General features: G+C 40.6%; 1 protein-coding gene across 5 annotated transcripts in view; it reads left to right on the top strand.

The window, feature by feature from the left end:
- Positions 1 to 212: 212 nt before the first annotated feature.
- PLCB4 (phospholipase C beta 4) overlaps positions 213 to 19,666 on the top strand; it is a 214,192-nt gene continuing 194,738 nt past the window's right edge. For 4 of the 5 annotated variants that reach the window (XM_042789629.1, XM_042789627.1, XM_042789628.1 and 1 more), the window contains exon 1: positions 7,092 to 7,185. The gene's annotated coding sequence lies outside the window, so the exon portion shown is untranslated. Of the gene's footprint in view, positions 231 to 7,091; positions 7,186 to 19,666 lie in introns of those variants that run through there. The other variant, XM_042789626.1, reaches the window with a different exon arrangement.

Genomic DNA, 19,666 nt, shown 5'->3' with positions numbered 1-19,666 from the left:
CGTGAGAGTTTGGGAACCCTCCAGCGGCCTCTGAAAACAGCTCTTTTTCTCTTCTGCTCTCTGTTCCTGCGTCGAAGGCAGCAGGCCTGGCAGGAGCCGGGAGCACCCTGGGGATTTCCTGCTCGCCCATTCAGTCGCCCTTTAAATACATGTAGTAAACACAGGCACGCCGGCGCAGGCATCCTCACAGCAACGCCGCCCGCGCGGCCCCCTGCGGGCTACGTGTGTATGTATGTGTGTATATATAGATATATACGTACACTCGCGGGGGGGGGGGGGGGGGTAAGGCATAGCCGCGCGCGGGGGCCGCGCGGGCGGAGCTCCGCGCCCGCGGCCCCGCCGCCCACTTGCCATGCGCTGCCCGCGGCCCTGCGCGGCGGGGGCGGGTGTCCGCGTCCGGGTGAGGGGGGGGGGGAACGCGGCGCGGCCCGCCCAGCTCAGGCGGCGGCTGGGGCGGTGTGTGTGTTTGTGGGGAGGGGGGGGGTTCCCCCTGCTCCGCCGCGGGTCTCCGCGCTGCGGGGGTTGGAGGCGGGCGGGGCGGAGGAGGAGGGAAGAGAAGTGTGTGTGTGTGTGTGTGTGTGTGTGTGTGGGGAGGGGGGGGGGAAGGAGGAGCCGCCGCGCTGTGAGGCGGGCGGGTTGCACACACACACCACACACACAGAGTGTGCGGAGGAGGAGGAGGAGGAAGGAGGAGGAGGAGGTCGTCGCCTCGGCGCAGCCCCGGCACCCTGCGCAGCGCGGCGGGGCCGGCGGCGGCGCCCGCCCCGGCGGCGGCGGCTGAGGTAAGGCGGCGGTGAGGGGCTGCGCGCGGGGCGGCGGCCGTTGGGGCTGGCGGCGGCATCGCGTCCTTTTCCCGGGCAGCGGCTCCGCCCGCGCCGCAGCCGCCGGCGCCCGCTCTGCCCGCTCCCGGGGCAGCCGCCCGCCGGCTCCGGCCCCCGGCCTGGGCGCACCGGCCCGCCGCCCCCCGGGGGATGGGCGCGCACACGCGCGTGTGTCGGGGTGCGCGCGGCTGAGCTGCTCGGTGCCCCGCTACGTGTGTGCGCGACCGGGGCTTGAACCGGTCCCCTCGGCTCCGCTGCCGGCTGGGCAGCTCGCTGGAGTTTCGGAGCGTATCCGGATTTTGTCAGCGCTGGGCGGTGTGACAAATGTTTCTGTGTAGTCAAGTATAACTTTCTTGTGGTGTGCTTTGCCTTTTTTTTTTTTTTTTTTTTTTTTTTCTTTCTCCTTTTTTCCCCTTTGGAGAAAGGAAGACTCACCTTTTAAAGGTTTTTCTTTTTGTTTGTTTTCTTTCAGATGTATTGAAAGGTCTCTCGGGATACTACCACTTGTGTTGCCTCTGTGTGTGTCTGTGTAATTTACACAGCTGTTTTTAAATCAGTTAGTGGTAATTTTCAAAGCAAGGTGTGAAAACAATGTTTCCGTTTTGCCAGCAAGGCTATGCACCCTATTTGATGCATGACTTTGAATTATGTGCAGTCAGACACCTGTTACTTAATCCTGTTTATCCTTTCCAGTTACAGTTATCCAGCCTTGGTATTATTTTTTTTTTTTTTTTTTTTTTTTTTTTAAATAACTGAAAATAAATTACAAACATTCTGTTATGCTGGCGTCTAGTTGAAACCTAGGGATCTCATGCATTTGTGAGGTGTATAACGTATGCATGTTAGGTAACACTTTCTCAAAGGGAGATGATTTTGGAAAGTTACAGAATAATCTTTTTGTCTGGGGGAGTTTATATAATGTCAGAGTGTCCATGGGGATGCATCTGTAGGAAAGGCAGGTAGTAGGGGCTACACCAGATCAAAGTCCTGCACAGTATGAATCTTCAATAAAGTGTGCGTCATGTTCTCTTAATGCGTAAATAATGCTTGTGTTTTCTGAACTTCACTTGATGTTGCACTATGCAATTTTCAGTTTAATAATTGGAGTTAATGAGGATGCTAGAGAAAATGTCGCATTTCTCATTCTGCAAGAGGATGGAGCAGATTCTTTCGTAATGCATTTTGTACCACTTGCTTAAGGTTATTTTCTCTAACTTCTGAAAGTGCAATATGGACAGTATTTGCAGGCTTTCTTCAGATCAAGGGTACCTAATACTGCAACGTACCACAAAATAATTATTGTTATATAGAGCTGAGCAATTTTGTATTATACAGAGACGATTTCTAAGTACAAGTTGGGAATAGATTTATTCCTCTCTGCAACTGATAACTTCGTAAAGTAATTAAAAATAAATTACAGATTTCAGGGATGAGAATTCTATTCCACAACTGTTAATAGCACTCTGCCGTCAAATGTCAGTTTTGATTCATCTCTTGATGATATCACTAAAACCGAGGTATTAAATAAGAAAGTCAAACCTCTGGTGAAAATATAACTGCACGTAGCTGTCAAAATAAAATTTTAAGATCTGATTTGATTGCTGGATGTGGATACATACTTGGTAGAGTAACAATGCCTTTTATTTTATAGACATGCACCCACGCACAGGAGCTTTGTTCTAAAACAGTATTTTCTGTCATGAATTTATGCATAGCCTACACTCTCTGCTTTTTCTTAGCATGCAGGGAAGAAAGAACCTTGAGGGGGAAGAGAGAAAGACCAAAAGGGGGAGGAGAGAGAATTCATATGAATTTCCCTTACTGACAGAGGAAATACCTCTTTGTTATCTATCGCCCCAAATCACTGGTTGTGTTCTGCCTTCACCTTTTCTGAAATAATGGCGAGTTGTTTGGGCTTGATACACGCTGCTAACTTCTGTTGCAGACTTTGGCCATTCATTGCAGTAATATCTGGCTGTGACGATGAACTTGGGGCTATGCTGTGTGTCTGTCAAGTATTTGTTACAGCTTCGTAGGAACTGATGGCTTTATTTTCACCAGGTTTACAAATACTATGCTGAAAATTTGTAGGGTTATAATTTCCATGCTTACTGAGGTGACTTATTTTGTATTTCTTTTTCATTTTTTAACTTGTCATTTTTTGGGGTCTGCTTGCATTGTTCAGCGGTTTACTTTCCTTGGTAGTTTTAGCAGCTTGATTGCTATTCCTTCCTATTCGTAATTTGCTGAAGACTGAAGTCTGAAACTGATGTCATAATATTTTCTTTAAAATTTAATTAATCCCTATTCCAGGGTAAAGGGAGAAAGGGACAGAGGAACACTAACCAGAGTTTAAAAAATGAGAACAAAAGCTTAATGCAGGTGTCTTACCTAAGAGTGGCTAGTTATGAAAACTGATACCTCATCGATTTCAGAGAAGGCTGGTTTCCTCTGTACTTTCAATCAACTGTCCCATTAGATTCGGGGAATTGTTGTAAATTAGTTTAGAAGTGAAATTTTCCAAATCATAAAATCTCTGGTTGATTGTTAGTGGAAATCATTATTAAAGGTTGCATAAGCATTATTTGCAGGATGGCTAATCAGTAGCCTGGGCTTAGTTCCATTCTCTAATAAATAGATGCATTGTGCTACTTCAAAAGTTGCAAAATTGATGGCTTGAGTTCATTTACTAATTTTGCAGGATATGTAATACATCCATTTTTGGGAAGACTCTTTGATGTCTGCAGAAGTTGCGCATAGTGGAGATGTTTATGACCCAGACTGTTAACTCTTCAAAAGTTTTTTGATTATACTGTTTAGGACATCTTACTCTTATGGAAGATGCATGCGTAACACTTACCACATCAAAATTACCTATGTGCATGCATCAGAGGCTTGGATAATTTTTTTTCGGTGGGACTTTCTGAGAGCAGGCTTTGTGGTCCTTTTGTTGCTGCAGGAAAAGTGTGTGTTGGCTTGACTTTTGGACTTTGCATTCACAAAAATCTGACCTGTAGAGTGTTTGAATATGTGGGATGGCAACGGTATAAGTACCGAAAATACCGTGCTTTGACATTAACCAGCCTGCTTTGCTTATGTTCTCGCCCTGTGAGCACTAAGTTATGAAAATCTATCTTGTTGATCCTCACCCATCTTCCTATGGTAGTGGTTTCTGGAAGTTTTGTAAATAAAGAGGTTTGTAAAACTGCAGAAGGCAGCGGATTCCCAGACATTCTGGAAATAACTAATTATGCCTAGTAGTAACTTCCATGTTCCAGGAAGACACGCTAATGTATCTGAGTGCCTGGAGCAGGGCCACAACACGGGGAAGAGTATCACAACAGCCCTTTTGTGGCTGTCCTCCCAGTGCCGGTGCCAGGACTCTGAAGTTTTCAGGGCAAGATGCTCCCGAGCGGCTTACGTGAGGCACAGAAATAGATGGTGCAGCACAATTGTGGCTTCAGAGATTCTTCTTTGGCAGACTTCTGGATGATGAGTTGTTGATCTTTTCCCTGCGAGGCTGTCGCTGCTGGGATCTTGGAGGAAAATCAATACTTACATTCCCTCCTTTTGAAGACCTACATCAGGTTATATAAATAGTAAAGTGCTGTGGATTCTTTTGTCAGTTTGGCTATATAAGTCATTCTAGGTATCCTCCACTGAATGAAGAACTCGTTAAAGCCGTACCTGCGCAACAGCGAAAAAATCTTGATTTTTGGAGAAGAATGAAGCAAAACTCTCTCTTTCTTCCTACTGAAGAGCCCAGCCCTTAGGCGGGCTGTTACAAGGTCGAACTGTCCTGTTTGCCTTGTTTCTAGGCTTGGATGAACACTATTTGTGAATGGTTGTAACGTTTCGTTTCGTCTTTGCAGTTCTAAGAAGCAGCAGTCATTCTTTCTGTGGGAGGGAACCTGTTCCCGGGGAGCAGTGCAGGTGTCACTGAAAGGTTAGGTTGCCTTGATGTAGCGTATCTGCTCATGAAAAAAGAGAAACACAAGGTGTCCAGCTTTTAAGGCTGCTTCCCTTTTTCATCATTCAGGTTTCTGTGGCAGATGGGTCTATTACTTTCATCTCTCTGTGGCTTCCCATTCTTTTCCGTTGCCAGTTACTGGTGTTGAGCTCAGTCTTGATCCTGTCCCACCGTGGCTGATAGCTGGTCACGGGCCAGACAGCACAGATCACAAAGACCACAGATACAGCGTGGAGCAGTCTCACTTGTCCTCCCTCGTCTAATGACCAACTTGTTTAATGAGTAGATGAATCCGTAATCTGACTTGCTGCAATTGCTGCATGCTGTCTGATAAAAAATCTATTCCATGACCAACAAGTGCTCCTAGTTCCTGATATGTCTCTCCTCTTTCTTTTTATAATAGCAAGTGGTCAAAACTTAAGTAGGTGATTGGCAGCTTTGCTTTCATACATCTAAAGTTAGGGCCTTGCTTTCCATTTCATGTGGAAGCTGTACCGTACCACCACGAGGCCCTACACTTGGACAGTTAAGGGTCACTTGCTTGGTCTTTTCACAAAATAAGAGCATATTTCTTTAACCAGTAATAATAACTGGGAGCTTTAAGCAAGTGAGGTGAGGCAGTCTGTTTGGAATGTGGTCTATTGTAAGGTCTGTTTGTGGAGCTCTTGAAATTAGTATTGCTGAAGTAACCACGCATCTCTGCCCTCTTGGTTCTGAGGAGGCTGGCTCTATTCAGCTGACTTTGGGGCTCTCAAACTGTAACTTTCATTGTGAGTTTAACCTTCCAGTTGGCAATTTTAAAAGACCGTGGCATGTATAACGTTATAGATTCTAGGTTCTGGAGTGATTGTTCAGATGAAACTCCTCTTTTTCAGATCTTGTACTGATAGCTCATTTACTTGAAAAGCTTTAATTAAAGCTTGGTGTTTGTGTTCTGTTGTTTTTGTGTAATACCATCTGAAAATATGAAGAGAGAAAAAATTTACAGATGTCATCCACCTATGAAATAGTTATATAAAAGCATTTTACATCTGTGATTGGTCTAGCAAAATGCCATCTGAGAGAGGATATATATTCAGCTTGAGAAATGTTTGCATGCACTTTGGTAAGGAGGAAATAAGTATGCAAAATGTATTAAAGAGTAGGGTTTTTATTTTTGATGTTACAGATAGATCTCTTTTTCTAACAATTTCTATATTGAAGTTGAGCACACGTGCTCCTGCAGACTGGAAGCAATCAGTCAGGATGTTAGTGAATAATAAGGGGGGCAAAAAGGATAAGGATTTGAAAGGTTAATAAGAAGCATCTCTTCGATTCTAGTGATCTAGGGTTTCCAGGATCCTGTGAAGAGTGTGATGTTGTGGAAAATAACAAGGAATAAGAAAGTTCTATGAGATGTAAACTGTGCTTTTGAACAAGGTATGTTGGATGGAAGAGCTTCATAACAAAGTGGCAATTTTTCCTCCTTGATCTTTTAGGCCATTCCAAAACTCTATGCGGTTTTCTGTTCCCATTTTTCTCCTTCTTGAACATACTTATTTCCCATGCCTGAAATTGCCATGCCTCTCACATTTGCTTTTTGGTTTTCCTTCCTAAGCTGGTGGAGATGTTCATTATTGATGTTGCTGTTTGTGCTATACTTGTTGCACGTACAGGAGCTCATAGCTGAGGCGGTGTTCTGCATCCAGGATGCTTGCCTCTATCTCTGCCATCAGACATCTGTACTGCTGCTGCAGCTGAGAAAAGGAAACATAGGGAAGGAAAGAATTGATGGCTGTAGTAAAGAGCCTATTTGTTTTGAAATACACAAATTAGGATAAAAGTTCTTAAAAGAAAAAACTCAAACCATTTTGACTATTGAAACCTTCATGCAAGTTGCTTTTTTTTGTTGTTACGTAGACATGATAAGGACACGTTACTCTCATTCTTAGAGAATTTCTCTCAGAAAAAGTGAGTGGAAATGGAGGAAGAGCGCCTTATTGGGAAGTAGGAACTAGAGCCATGGAGTGGTTGCTCTCGCTGGGCTAATATGATCTGTTGAGCCAGAGTTGGTATAATCATTTTGTGTGAAGGACCCTGATCAAGGAAGGAAAAGCATTTTTGAAGAATGAGGGGGAGAGATGGGGCAAGACATTGATGAATTTGCAGTAAGTTTGTCTGCAGATATGACAATGAAGCATAACTCTGTTAAAGGAGAGGTCGGGTGGCACAGTTTGGTGAAATGGACTGTGTATTGCTCCTAAATCTTGACTGCAAGGCAGATGGGGCTGTTGGATGATTTTTTTTTTTTTTTTTTCCAGATACAGTTCTTGAGGATTGGTGCAGATTAATTGGGCGGTCTGCTGGATTCAGAGAGCTGTACTGCATGTCTGACATCAGCAAAGAATAGACTGAGTAATTGTTGCTTTCTGGTCTTTCAGTCTTTGTTATTTGTGTACTGCTTCCCTAGGAAAATATGCTTAGGAATAATTCTCATACATTAAATGACAAGGGAAGATGGAATGTGATTGCAGGTATATCAGAGCAGATTGCAAATTAGGTGCTGCAGTCTGGCATAAGAGCTGTTAGTTGCAGGTAATGTGAATACTTCAGCATCGCTGCTCAGCTTCTAATTTTCACACTGGAAAGCTCCTGTATCTGTTTCTGCTGCAGGTGCAGGGGAGCTCTTGGAAATTCCCCTCAGTGCCGTCCCTCACATGATGCGCTTATCCGCTTTGATTGGTGAATTCCCATGCTGAAGCAGAAGGTGGGGGTTTCTGCGGGCAGGCGGGGGGGGGAGGTTGAAGAAGCGGGGGGAGGAGAGGAGAGATGTGACCTGGGAGAATAATTGAGGGCTCAAATAGGGCAGCCTGGATGGGGAGGAGATTCAGCTGCTGCTCACTGTCCTGCGGAGTGGTGGTGCCATATTCTCCCAGGAACGGGAGCTGGGGCTGTGAGACCCTGGCAGGCTCTTGTGCTTGCTCTGAAGCTGGGAGAAGCAGCCCCTGCTGTATGGGGACATTTACCCTGTGAAAGGGACTGGTGGTCCTGTAATCTCTCTGCCACAACTGAACTGATACAGTGATTGTTTCCGAATCCTTCAGATCTGTCAATACCTAGCAGAGTCTGGCTGTTCTTTTTGCTGATGCTCTGGTTTTCAGCTGTGAGGTATGTAGTGGCTTTTCGTTGACTCATGACTACAGCAGGTAGCAGGGAAGAGAAACAACTTCTCAGAAGGCCTTGGCCCGGGTCAGAACAAAATGGACAGTTTTTTAGTTGCACAGGTTGCTGCTTCCTGTATTCAGATATCATCGGTATAATTTTGCTAACCTCAAGCAGACTCTTGTCTACTTGGAAGCATCCTAAAACATTATGTATGTTTGGCCCTGCGTGCTTTTTTTTTTTTTCTTTCTTCCCAGACTGAGAAAGTACTGGTATCTGCATATATGCTTAGCCTGACCAACCAACAGGTATTGATAAAATGGTCTCCTTTGAGATATCCTAATGAGAACATAAGGTTAATTAGGAAAAGTCATATCGTTTGTAACTGTGTGCCATTTCCTGTGTGTGTCTTTATAAAAGAAGATGTCTTAACAGTTAAATTAGTCTTTGCATCAGGTAATGGAAGTTTTTGCACTGCTTTTATGGAAGTGATTGCCATCTCTTCCCTTGCTGAATTAATGAAGATTGACACCTTGGAAGAAGCATATGATACTTAACTCTCTCTGGGGCAAGTCCAGTTAAGAAGTTGGTGTATTACTGGCTAACTTAGTAACCTGTATTGCCACCTCTGTGAATGGATATATGGACTGCAGCATAGGAGAGAATACCCCAAATGTCTCTCTTGACCGTAGCTGTTAATTTGCATTGAAAAAGAAAGTTGATGATCACTTGGTTTTCTGGATTGAGTTGGTAGCAAAGATGTACAGATGCTTATATGGATAGGAAAAGAAACAGCAGTATGAGTCTTCTGCATTTTGCTTTTATCTCTCTGGAGAGCTGTGCGATCGTTACTGTGGAGAAATGTTGGTGTTGTTCCTATTGCATGTTTTTGTTTTGTTGGTATGGAAGGTATAAATCTTAATTTCTGCTAGTCTGGTTGAGTTCATTTAGAAGAATTATTATTAATGAAGTCTGTACTGCAAAGTTCTGGTCCCTGTGTGGTAGAGGATTCACAGCTCACTTAGACCTTTATCTGGTAGTCCAGATCACATATAAAAACTTAATCACCATTCCTCTGCTACATCTTCATTTTCAGTGCTGATCCTTCCACTCAGGAAAAAAAAAAAAAAAGTGTTGATTTTTGGCTATGGTGACAGTCTACCAGTTGATTTATTCAGGGCTTTTTTTTTTTTTTTTTTTTTGAGAGGGACTGGGGTCAAGCTGTTTGTTGTTGTTTTTTGGTTTTGTTTTTTTTTTTTGTTTGTTTGTTTGGGTTTTTTTAAAGGTAGATAAATAATGGTGCTCTTCAAGTTTTGTGCAGATCCTTGTGCGTTAGTTTCCAGAATCTTTCCTATGGTGAACTAAAAGCTTTGTGTAACCTAAATGTATTTCCGTATGTGGGGAAATCAAAAGTATATGTTGGCAGTAATTCTTTGCTATACAAACACATATATATTTTGTAAATACTTCTTTTATTTTAAGACACATGAGGTGAAAGCAATACTTACAGGAGTAGCTGTGAATTGGCATGAAGTAGACTGCTTCTAAAAAAAGTGGACCACTTCAGCTTTAATACCGAGGATGTTTTTTTAATAATGATCTTTGTGACACTTCAATTTTCAAAACTAAATCAACTGAATCAATCTGTCAAGAAATACATGCTCTGATTTGTATATCTTTGATTTAGTTATGCTCAGTTAAATAAACAGTGCCCTGTAATCTTCACTGATCTCATCCTGCTTTCATTTTTAATTTATCCTTGAAAAGACACTGCTCACTTTAATCTAATATAACCACCTCCCCTCCCCACAGTAGAACAACTGAAGATGAATATTGTGAAAACAAAGATATAATCACAGCTCTCAGATATTTGATATGTTAAAAACACCTATTGAACTGATCTGAAATTATGTGGTATTTCTTCAGGTAATTTTGAATCATCAAATGATTGATACAGTGAGTAGTTTTCCATGATTCAGGTGCTTAGCAATGTGGCGATTACTTTAAGGCTTTTGTAAACTGGAAAACAGATTTTGAAATTCACAGGTAGAAATGGCAGAGAGATTTACATTGCTGTGTTAACCATTACATTATACGGTTTTAAGAAGTTGGCTCCATCCTGCTCTAATTTAGTGTCAGAACTTTCACTTTGTGTTTTCATGTAATTTTCATTCTCTCCTTTTTTTCTTTAAATGGAATAATTTTCTTTATGGAATACAATCTTAGTACAGCAAAGTAGGAGAGATTTTTCAGGTCGTGTAAAATTATATTAGCCCTTTTGTGGGCTTAGTTTTTGTTCTATTTATTTTTTTTTTTTTTAAATGTTCTAATTTTCTATTAGTAAAGTCTGATGGTATCTAAAAGAATAACCCCTATCTGTAGCAGAATTTAAGTACTCATGGAGACCTTCATGAGTAATTTGAAATTTTAACCAAACTTGGATCACAAAGGTGTTGCTTCACTTGGTTCATCTGAAACATCTGTGGAAGTATTTCTCCAAAGCGTTAGAGGTAGTAATTATCAGAGTAGGGTGAGAGTTTTGTTAAAAGCTGCAAAGCTCTGTACCTAAAAGTTGCAAAATTGTAGACCTATGGTATTTGTTAGGTGAGGTACATCACTTCCTTAAAAAGGATTTGGTAATTTAATTGATGATTGCTTTTCTGGTAATAACTGCTTAATTTCATAAACCATTACATGGAATCCCTCAGTTACTAAGAAGCCAATCTCTAATTTCATTTAAAAAGTAGGTGCTTCTGTATACATGAAATACAAACAAATTTCTGTCGCTTTTTATTTTTGCAGAAGTTGAAGAAAAGATAATACTTCTCTGCTGATTTTAAATCATGTAAAGGAAGTCTTAGTTAAAGACCATGGAAAGTGGGGAAATCTTTTTTTTTTTTTTTTTTTTTCTTCCACCTCTTCATGCTATCATCACGTCTTGGGTTTTAGGAACTAAAGAATATTGTCTTAATGGCTTTGGCAGGGCATGTTTTGCTTATATGAGTGGTCTTCAGCTGGTAATTAGCACATCTCTTAATGACTGAAACATAATTTTAACAAAAATTGGCTCTTCGTGTTCAAGAATATCTATTGTCAAAGCGTGGATGTTACAAGCATGTAACATAAATCAATTTGAGCCTTGTATTCAACTCAGAATCACTTTGTGCCTCATCTGAGGTGCCTTTTGGAAGGTTGTTGCAATTTTTCTGTTTTCTCTTTTATTAATCTTTATGCATCTAGGTTTATGCATCTTCAGTTTTATCAAGGAAGATTCGTAGGCCAAAAATGTGCTGTACACTTACTGGTCTATTCCTTTAACTGTTAAAAGGGAAAATAATAATAGAAAGCGTTACTGTGTGAGGAGTACATCACTGGAGATGTGGTTTGTTCTGCTCTCAGTGCAGCTCATTCTGAGCAGAGCCAATAAGATTAGGATTGGTGGGAAGAACTGATGAGAAGCATGGTATATAAACTCTACTGTTTGTTTTCCTCTAGATCTTTCATTCTTGTTTGGGGTTGATATGGTAAGTAGCTCTGTAGATCACGTCTAGCTCTCTGCTGCTAGTATTGCTTTCCCTTTTGGGTCATGTTTTGGCCTTACAAATATTAGAGCAAGTCACTTAATTATTCCCTTCCTTGTGGCTTCCCATCTTTAGAAAGAGATGGGGGAAGGTGGGAGAAAAAGGCTGTTCTATCTGATCAACAATTGAACAGCTTCTATTTTATTGTTTGCTTGGGTTTTTTTAATCTTGAAATTTGACCTGACAAAGAAAGGTAATGAGGATCTAAATAGTGTCAGGAGTTACTTGGTGGGAGGTATGCCATCTACAAGAAATAAAAGTTCACCTGAGTACAGCATGCTGCCGCTCCACAAAGCAGCCCTTCAGAGCCTGAGATATGTTTAAATCACTCTGTAGGTTTTGCAGGTAAAATACTTCAGAACTGTACTTGACAGTATCTTTTTGGCTATACATCCAGTGGGGCTCCGGTTACTCATTCCAAAGTGAAGTGTATATCCACAAAGTTGTCTCAAGAGGCAGATGCTTCTGACTGTAGCACGAGGCTGATGTGTACTCACTAAAAATGCTCTTTGCCAGAAAAAACAGCCCCCTAGTTTGTGAGATCAGATGTCAAAGACTGCATTTTTTCAGGATGGAGAGTAATTGCTGGAATTGTAGATGACTATTGGGGCTGATATAATTTCTTCAAAATTAATTTTTAGCTCACATTCAGCAGAGAAATGAGTGGCTGTAAGGACACATTTGATCCTGCAGAAGGTGTGGTAACATTACTGGGTTAGAATATATAACTCTTTGTGACACAGGAGGGATAGGGGCCTGGCCTGAAAGCTCGCTCTTTGTTGTTTGATACCTGTTGGTAATTACACCACCTACCTCCCCCTCCACGTATCTTTTGGGCATAGGCATATCTGGCTGTAGTGGATGTTTAAAATTAGATTTTCTCTGTTCTAAACCCAGATTTGTGTTAGATACAGTAAGACACACGTACAGCGAGTGTTCTGATCATGATATGCTTTCAACACCTATCTTAAATGTCATGATAATGCCTGGCATGAAGGCTCATTGTCTTGTGAGCAATGAAGTACACAACAGCTTTTAGCAGTGCACATCAGAACAATGTGCATACTTCTACCTTAGCCCTTAAAGTATGAACTGAAGTACAGCACAATGTAAATGTCAGTTCAGGAATGTTAGGTGGGGTTGGTAAGATCCCTTAAGGATTCTTTCTTCATGTCCTAAATTGTGCGGTTTCTGGGGCAGGAACTATCTTTGCATTATTTATTTTATGGCATTTATTACAATGCAGCCTTTATATATTTCTTTAGCCTGATCGATGCCCATCTGCTGATACCTCAGATGAGAGAATACACTGCAACACAGTGTTTTTAATTAGAATATATATATATATTCAACACTGTTATATGAAAGTAAAAAAGAAATGGCATCCACGTTGTTCAACGTGCTAAAGCATCTAACAGTATAAAGCTGCTTTCAGACAATTTAGTATCTTTTTATATTCCAGTTGTTGAGACTTTTTTTTAGTGTGATAAGAGGTCTTTACAGAAGCCTGCAGAGTATGTGTTAGCAACAGGGATTCTGGTAAATTACTTCTTGACCTTGACTTGCAAATCAAAATGTAGCAAATCAGGGGCACGGACATGCTATACCAGGACAAACTCCCGGGAGTGCAGCTTAATGTATGGAGCAGTGCATTGCTCATGCTGCTTAGATTGATGTGTCCTGCAGTATTAGAGGCCATTGTCTTTAATACCCTTGTTATGGAACAGATCCAGTTTTGATTTATAGCCCAGCAGTAGCAAAGTTCCATTCTTTTCAGTTTTAGAAGTATAGTCTGATAGAGGGTATTTATCAAGCAGTCTTTTTGCATATAATCTTTGACACCAGCCTTCCAGCAAAAATTTAAATGTGCTTCTTAGTGTTATTTCTAGGTATGAGGATTCCTTGTGTAAACCTTTGTCAGAGCACAGAGCATGTAACTCAGGAGTGCCTTTTTTTTTTTTTTTGGCAACTGTATGGAGACAGCCTGAATCAGCAAGGCTTCCTTAAAGGGACACTCTCAAGTCAAAAACATAGGTACATATAAAAAAAAAAAATTTTTTTTTCAATGAATCAAAGTAGCCACAGACATTGGGCCTACCGCTGAACATCCCTGTCAGTTTTAAAAATAATTTAGATGGCTTGTGTATTTTCTGTTTCTTCCCTTTTTCTTTTAATTCTGTGAAAGGCAACGGAGAACAAACTCGACTGCACAGTTGGATGAGAAAAGAAATAGAGAATAATACAGAAATTAAAACCTAATATACAAAGCACAGATCTAGAAAAATGTTTCAGCTATGCTAAAAATTATTTTACGCTTTGCAGTCTTAGAACACTTGGCAATCTAACAGTGGTTCTGGGATCTTTTTTTAGGTGTCATAGAACTTGTTAAAAATGATCCTTCCCCCAAAGAACTTATAACACCAGTGTAGGAGGAGCCTGTAGTGGAACACAGTTTTTAGTATAAAGACAACAGAATGTAAGTGTGAAACAATTCTAATTACATGTGGTAAAGATCAGCCTAAAAATTCAAGCTACATGTTTTAATAGTTTTCAATCCAGTGGGACTTCAAAGTTACTGACTTCCCTTTAAAGTCTAAATTTTCACATTGGATGGCCTAGCACAGACTAGTACTGGCTACCATCAGAAGCAATTTGCTTCAATAAAGCCTGCAGCATCAGGCCCAGGATGTTTGCACAGTGAGGCTCTGTAAACCTCTGTTGCAGATGTGTCATGCTTTGATCTGTTTACTGGACAAATACAAAATTCAACCGATGTCTCCCATTCTTCCTTTGGGAGAAACTAGTGGACAGGAAATCTGGCTAGCTGTATCAGATTTTGCCCCAAGAAATTGCATCAGTTTTAAGAAAGAGGCATTGTACTTGCAGCTTAATGTTTAAACTCGGTGTCAAAACGTTATTGGCAGAATAATGCAAACCAATAAGGCAAATAGTTTTCTTGGGTGTATTTCAATTCCTGTGCTAGTATCTGGTAGAATATATTTACTTTCTTGCATTGAAGTACCATGCTATTTCCATCAGAATAATGCCACTTTTAGCTGGCTGTTTGCAGCCAGGTTCAGAGATAGTAATCAAAAGTGTCCTGAAATGTATCTCAGTTTATTACAGTGTAAATTTTTTTTTATACTTCAGATTATTCATTGACTAAACATTTTTACTTTGAACGGGGCATGTGTTCTAGGTGGGTAGAAGCAAAATAAAAGTGTGTTTAAGCCTGTTGTAATTTAATTTCAGCTTGTACAATTTGTTGAGACAAGAAAAACTGCTGGCATTTAGGCCTTTCACTGCATTATGAAGTGACTACCAGCCAGATTCTCTTATGGAATTAAAACAAATTGGAAAGCGGAGTAAGAAAGAGGAAGAGATATTTGTATGAATTAAATGTCTATGGCCTGTGGTTTGCCATCCTCTGTTGCTTTTGTTGATAATGTCTGGTTATGTAAACTTCTTCCCACCACTTTCTTCTTGAAGTTGCAGCAAAGCAGTTTTGTGTGCTGTAACATCTGCTAGCATAAAACCCGTTGTAAATATACTGCTGCATCTTCACTGTGCAGCCCAGTAGGAAGGAAAGAAGGGATGGAGAGATGTGTTCTGTAGGAGCGCAGATGGCTTTAGTAATTAATAATGTTTTGTAAAATAGCTAAAAAAAAAGTATAACTTAATATGATTGCCAAAAAAAAGGGACTGTATGAACTAGCTGAGGCTATCATTAAACTTTCCTGGAAGAACATACCTACTGTGATCAGCTAGGTACTCTCCCATGTGTTATGGGGCAAAGAGATTTGGATAAAATGGCATGCCCATTCTGTGTTGTTTTGCACTGTGTGGTGTATCTTATAATATAACCGATATGTAATTATCTCAGTAAATATTCAAGGGGAAGAATAATGCTGCTTAATCCCTTTCTCTTGCCATTAGGGAGGATTTGGATAGTAAAAGCGTAGATCAGAACATGCTATGTTGAAGTTGCTGGCCTACATTTCAAAACATGAGTGCCAGGAAACAAGCTCCCAGTTTCTGGAACACAGGGTACATCCCCAAAAGAAGGACTGAGCTGCAGTAGGATTTCTGTGATCGTGCTGAGCTTTCCCTGGAGACTCGAGATGATTGCATTTTATCTTACTGATTCAAAGTGCTGGCAGCTGGTGGCTTGCTGGCCTGAAAGGAGGATCTGTCCTCTTCCCATCTTCTCACCTGCTGCATGTTCCCCAGTGCCTGCCCTGGCTGTACATTGGAGTCTGGGATTGCCCCTTCTTCTCTGTTTTCTTTGGATACGGTGAGACACTCCTAAACTTTACTCTTAGCTGGAATGCAGTTTTTAAATGAAAATAATTAATTTCATTGGCCCAAGCAGAGTAAAAGCGTTTACCCATAATTGAGCTGGATTCTGTGTAATGCTGTAAGTGAAGTCTTGGACTGTTATTGCTTTCATCAGCAATGAGTGATTTTATAGATTGAAAAGCTCTTAAACTGCAGCACGATAATTTTGGTTCCAGAGGATTACTATAGGTGACTATAAAAATAGAGTGCTTTTTTTTTTTTTTTTATTTTCTCCCCTAAAAAAAAAACAAAACAAAACAAAAAAAAAAAACAAAACTGTCCTGAAACACAATCTACCTGTAGGAACTTTAGGGTAGTATATAGTTGTTACATCCAAGATACCCTGAAATTCTGTTACTTAAGTTGCAGATTGTGTTTCTTAGCCCTGTTATATTTGCATATGATGAGAGTTTGTGGTAACTGTTTTACACTGTGCAAATGCTGCTGCTATTTATAGCTTGGATTAAATTATGTGGTTTTATCATATAAATATAATTTGTTCACTGCAGGAAAAAATCTGAGAGACTTTACAAATAATTTTGGAGGGCACACTTAACTATTATAGATTGATATGCTTTTCATAAAGTAGAATTTTTGGGCTCCAAATTATTTGGAGTCTCTGTGGAAATAGTCTGCCTGTTTCAGGAATTCAGTGTGCTAAGCCTTGCTCAGCAAACACCAAGAAGTACCTTTTACTTTTCGATTTAAGCTATATGCCCCTGGTCCTGAGTTGGGAACTCTCTAGACTGATGACTGCATGGCTGGAGTCAGATGTAGGACCAGTACTTCAGTGTGTATTGTGTGTGGCACTAACAGCAGGTTGTATACTTTCTTTGTTTAATAAATTTCTGTCTTAAGTCAGTGAAGCTAAATGCAGCGGTCCTTAATGCAAACATATATACTTTATGAATGTGATTTCCATCATTGTATTCCTTTGGCAGAAATTAATGAAATGTTGTTTGGTGTTTTTTACTGTTCCTGAAGTTATTGACCACAGTTGTGTGTAACTGTGTATTTGGCAGCTTCTTTTGTCTATGCCGGTGAATCATACTGTCCAGTTTTTATCTACCTGGGAACAGGCAGACACGTGCCCTGTAGGCAGAGCCATCCAGGTCAGTATCAGTGAAGAAAAGGTGCAGTTATCTGGTAACCAAAGAGGCTACTGATCTTGTGGATTAGTACGTGAAATGTTCCAGAAAGATATGCCAGAGGCTCAAATTATGTAATGCTTTGAGCAGGAAGCCACCGAATTGTGTGCAGAGTATGTCACCAGCAACAGACTGATGTCCCTGGCAAAGCTCCACTCCAGGAAGGAGCTGAGGTTTCTCAAAGGCTTCAAATGAGAACGGAGGATTTGCCAGCGTGGCCCTTGCTAGAACAGTTTGCCCTGGCAAAGGCAGGAGCTGGCAGCGCACAGCCTCGCTGCGGGCTGGTGGGAGGCGGGGTGCTGACATAACATGGTTTTGGTAAGTGTGGTTTCCTGCCCACACGTGTGTACCAGCTGGCACCAGTGTTAGGATGATTCCCCCCCCACCCCAGGTTTCTTGATTTTGTGTGTTGGTGGGCATTTTTGTGTTTTTGTTTTTTTTTTTTTTTGGGGGGGGTGTGTTGGTTTGTGGTTTCTTTTTCCAGATCCTGAAAAAAATTTATAAAGTAAGAAAACTTTAGAAACTGCATGTCCAGATTGCTGTATAGGCAATTTAGGTCTGAAAAATATTAAAAATGGTGCGTCTAAAAATAACTAAAAAACTGTGGTTGTTGTTCCTTTTTGGCACAAAATGAGTGAAGCTTTGGTAGGTAATGACAGTTTTTGGATATATTGACAGACTTAAATTGTCATGTTTAAATTACAATTCCAACAGTCTTCTCTAAAAGTGAAGTACAAGCACCCAATTTAATTAGAATCAGGCAAAGCATTCTTATTGGAATCCTAAAGTTTTAGTCTCCCAGTGGGTCTTCACCCAGAGGTGGTCTTCATCTGTAGCCAAGTATCCATAGGTGGGAAGCAGTTACAGATTTCTAGAAGTGTGTTCCGATCGGGTCATTCTTCTGGCTCATTTCAGAGAATGACAGGTGAAAAAGAAACTTGTACGTTAGATCTCTGTTGATGAAAATTTGTTTTATGCTTTAAAATAAATATAAAATAATCTGTTGACAAGCTCAGAGTCTTGATGAAGGCTGTCCATCCGTTTGAAGGATTACGATGATTTAGCTAGGGGTTTTGAAAACTTAAATCCTTTCCTAGGAGGTTACTAGGAGGTTAAGTCATATGAAGAGAGAGAGAGGGAGAGAGGCAACTCCGTATATTTAAGGTGATAGGAAAGTTCAGGTGACTAGTCAACAAACAAGTCTTGCCTTACTGAACAGTGGTTAAAAAATCTGTGTTGTGGTCAGTGATGAACATTGGACGCTTCAGAATTTGATGCCTCAACACTTGGTTAGGTATTCAGTTGCACTCGAGGTCCTGTGGTATCTGTCTGGTTAGGTGTTCAGGAAGTGAAGAGCCTAAAATTAATCATCCTCTGCACAAGAAGTATATATCAAGGTACTTAGGACCAGTTTACTCGTATCTTTTCAAATTTTCTTTTTTTTTTTTTTTTTTTTTTTCCTTTGGAACAGGGGAGAAATTAAAATTTTAGGGGTTTTCTGTTTCAGCCTTCACAACCAGCTGTGGAACAAACGATAAATGTGAGGCTGCAGCTACTGTCCATTACTCCATCAGTAGTTAGATTACTCTGAATTACGGATTGCTGCTCGGTGTTTCTGCCTCTGTAACTGAGACTTGACTCTGGCTCTAAGTGTTTCCCTCAAAGAATTTACAGTCTTGCTAAAAGGGCCATTTGGAGGTTTTGGACACAAACAAGCTTCTGAAGAAATACCTAACTGATGAAAAGAAAAAGGTTTTTGGTATTTGCATAACTAAAAAGAATCTGACTTTTTTCATTAAATTTATGAGATTTTACTCATCATGGAACATGAGCAATTTCCAAGCCCAATGGCAGTTTTACACAGAAAGCTGTAAGTTATTAAAAGCAGTTGAGAAACAGATTCTGTTATGTGCATTAGGTATGGTATGATGCTACTGATTCCAGTGGAGCTGTGCTGGATTTTATGCTGATGTAACCGTGTTGAAATTTGACCACAATCAGCAAGAGAACAAAAATATGTGAGGTGTATATATCATTTCAGGCTAATAAGAGTAGCTTGTATGCTTGAAAATATATTTGTAATGTCTTGCTTTTTCCAACAGAAACTTGTTTTGTATAGTTAATTAATTTTAGCATTAAGTTGGCTTTAGTTGACCTCAGAAGTAAGCGTAAGGACGCTGTTCTGTGCAGCTATGAGGTGGTGGAGACCCAGAAATATCTTGTCATGTAATTATGAGCTTCTGAGGCCAGCCTGAAAGTGCACTAGCAAAACGAGAGAGGTTGAGGCATTAAAAAAAAATAAAATAAAAGGCACTGTGTGATCTTGTACTAGAAGAGCGTGCTGTCAATATTTAATGAGAGCAAAGTACCAAGCCATCATCCTTTCAGAGTTGCTATTTATGTTTTGGAAAAACTTCTGTTTTAGTGGCAATTTTTGGCAACTTTGGGAGAATTCAACAGAACAGGAAAATATTTTCTTTAATTGCTTTCCTTGCTGTAGGTGTGATTGCCATAGTTCGCAGTCCCTCTAGTATACTACTTGGGGCATTTAATGCCCTGGGAGTTTTCAAGGCAAATGCTAGATCTGCAACATGCTCTGGCCTCTCTTAGCTGAAACACTTGTTTTCTAGAACCTCTCTGTTTCTTGTTGAGTCTTTTTCCTTTTTT

This window comes from Tyto alba, unplaced genomic scaffold (genome assembly GCF_018691265.1).
Source record: "Tyto alba isolate M040663 unplaced genomic scaffold, T.alba_DEE_v4.0 Super-Scaffold_16, whole genome shotgun sequence".
NCBI lineage: Eukaryota > Metazoa > Chordata > Aves > Strigiformes > Tytonidae > Tyto > Tyto alba.
Note: the sequence above shows the minus strand (reverse complement) of the source record. Positions and strands in the feature narration are given on the sequence as shown.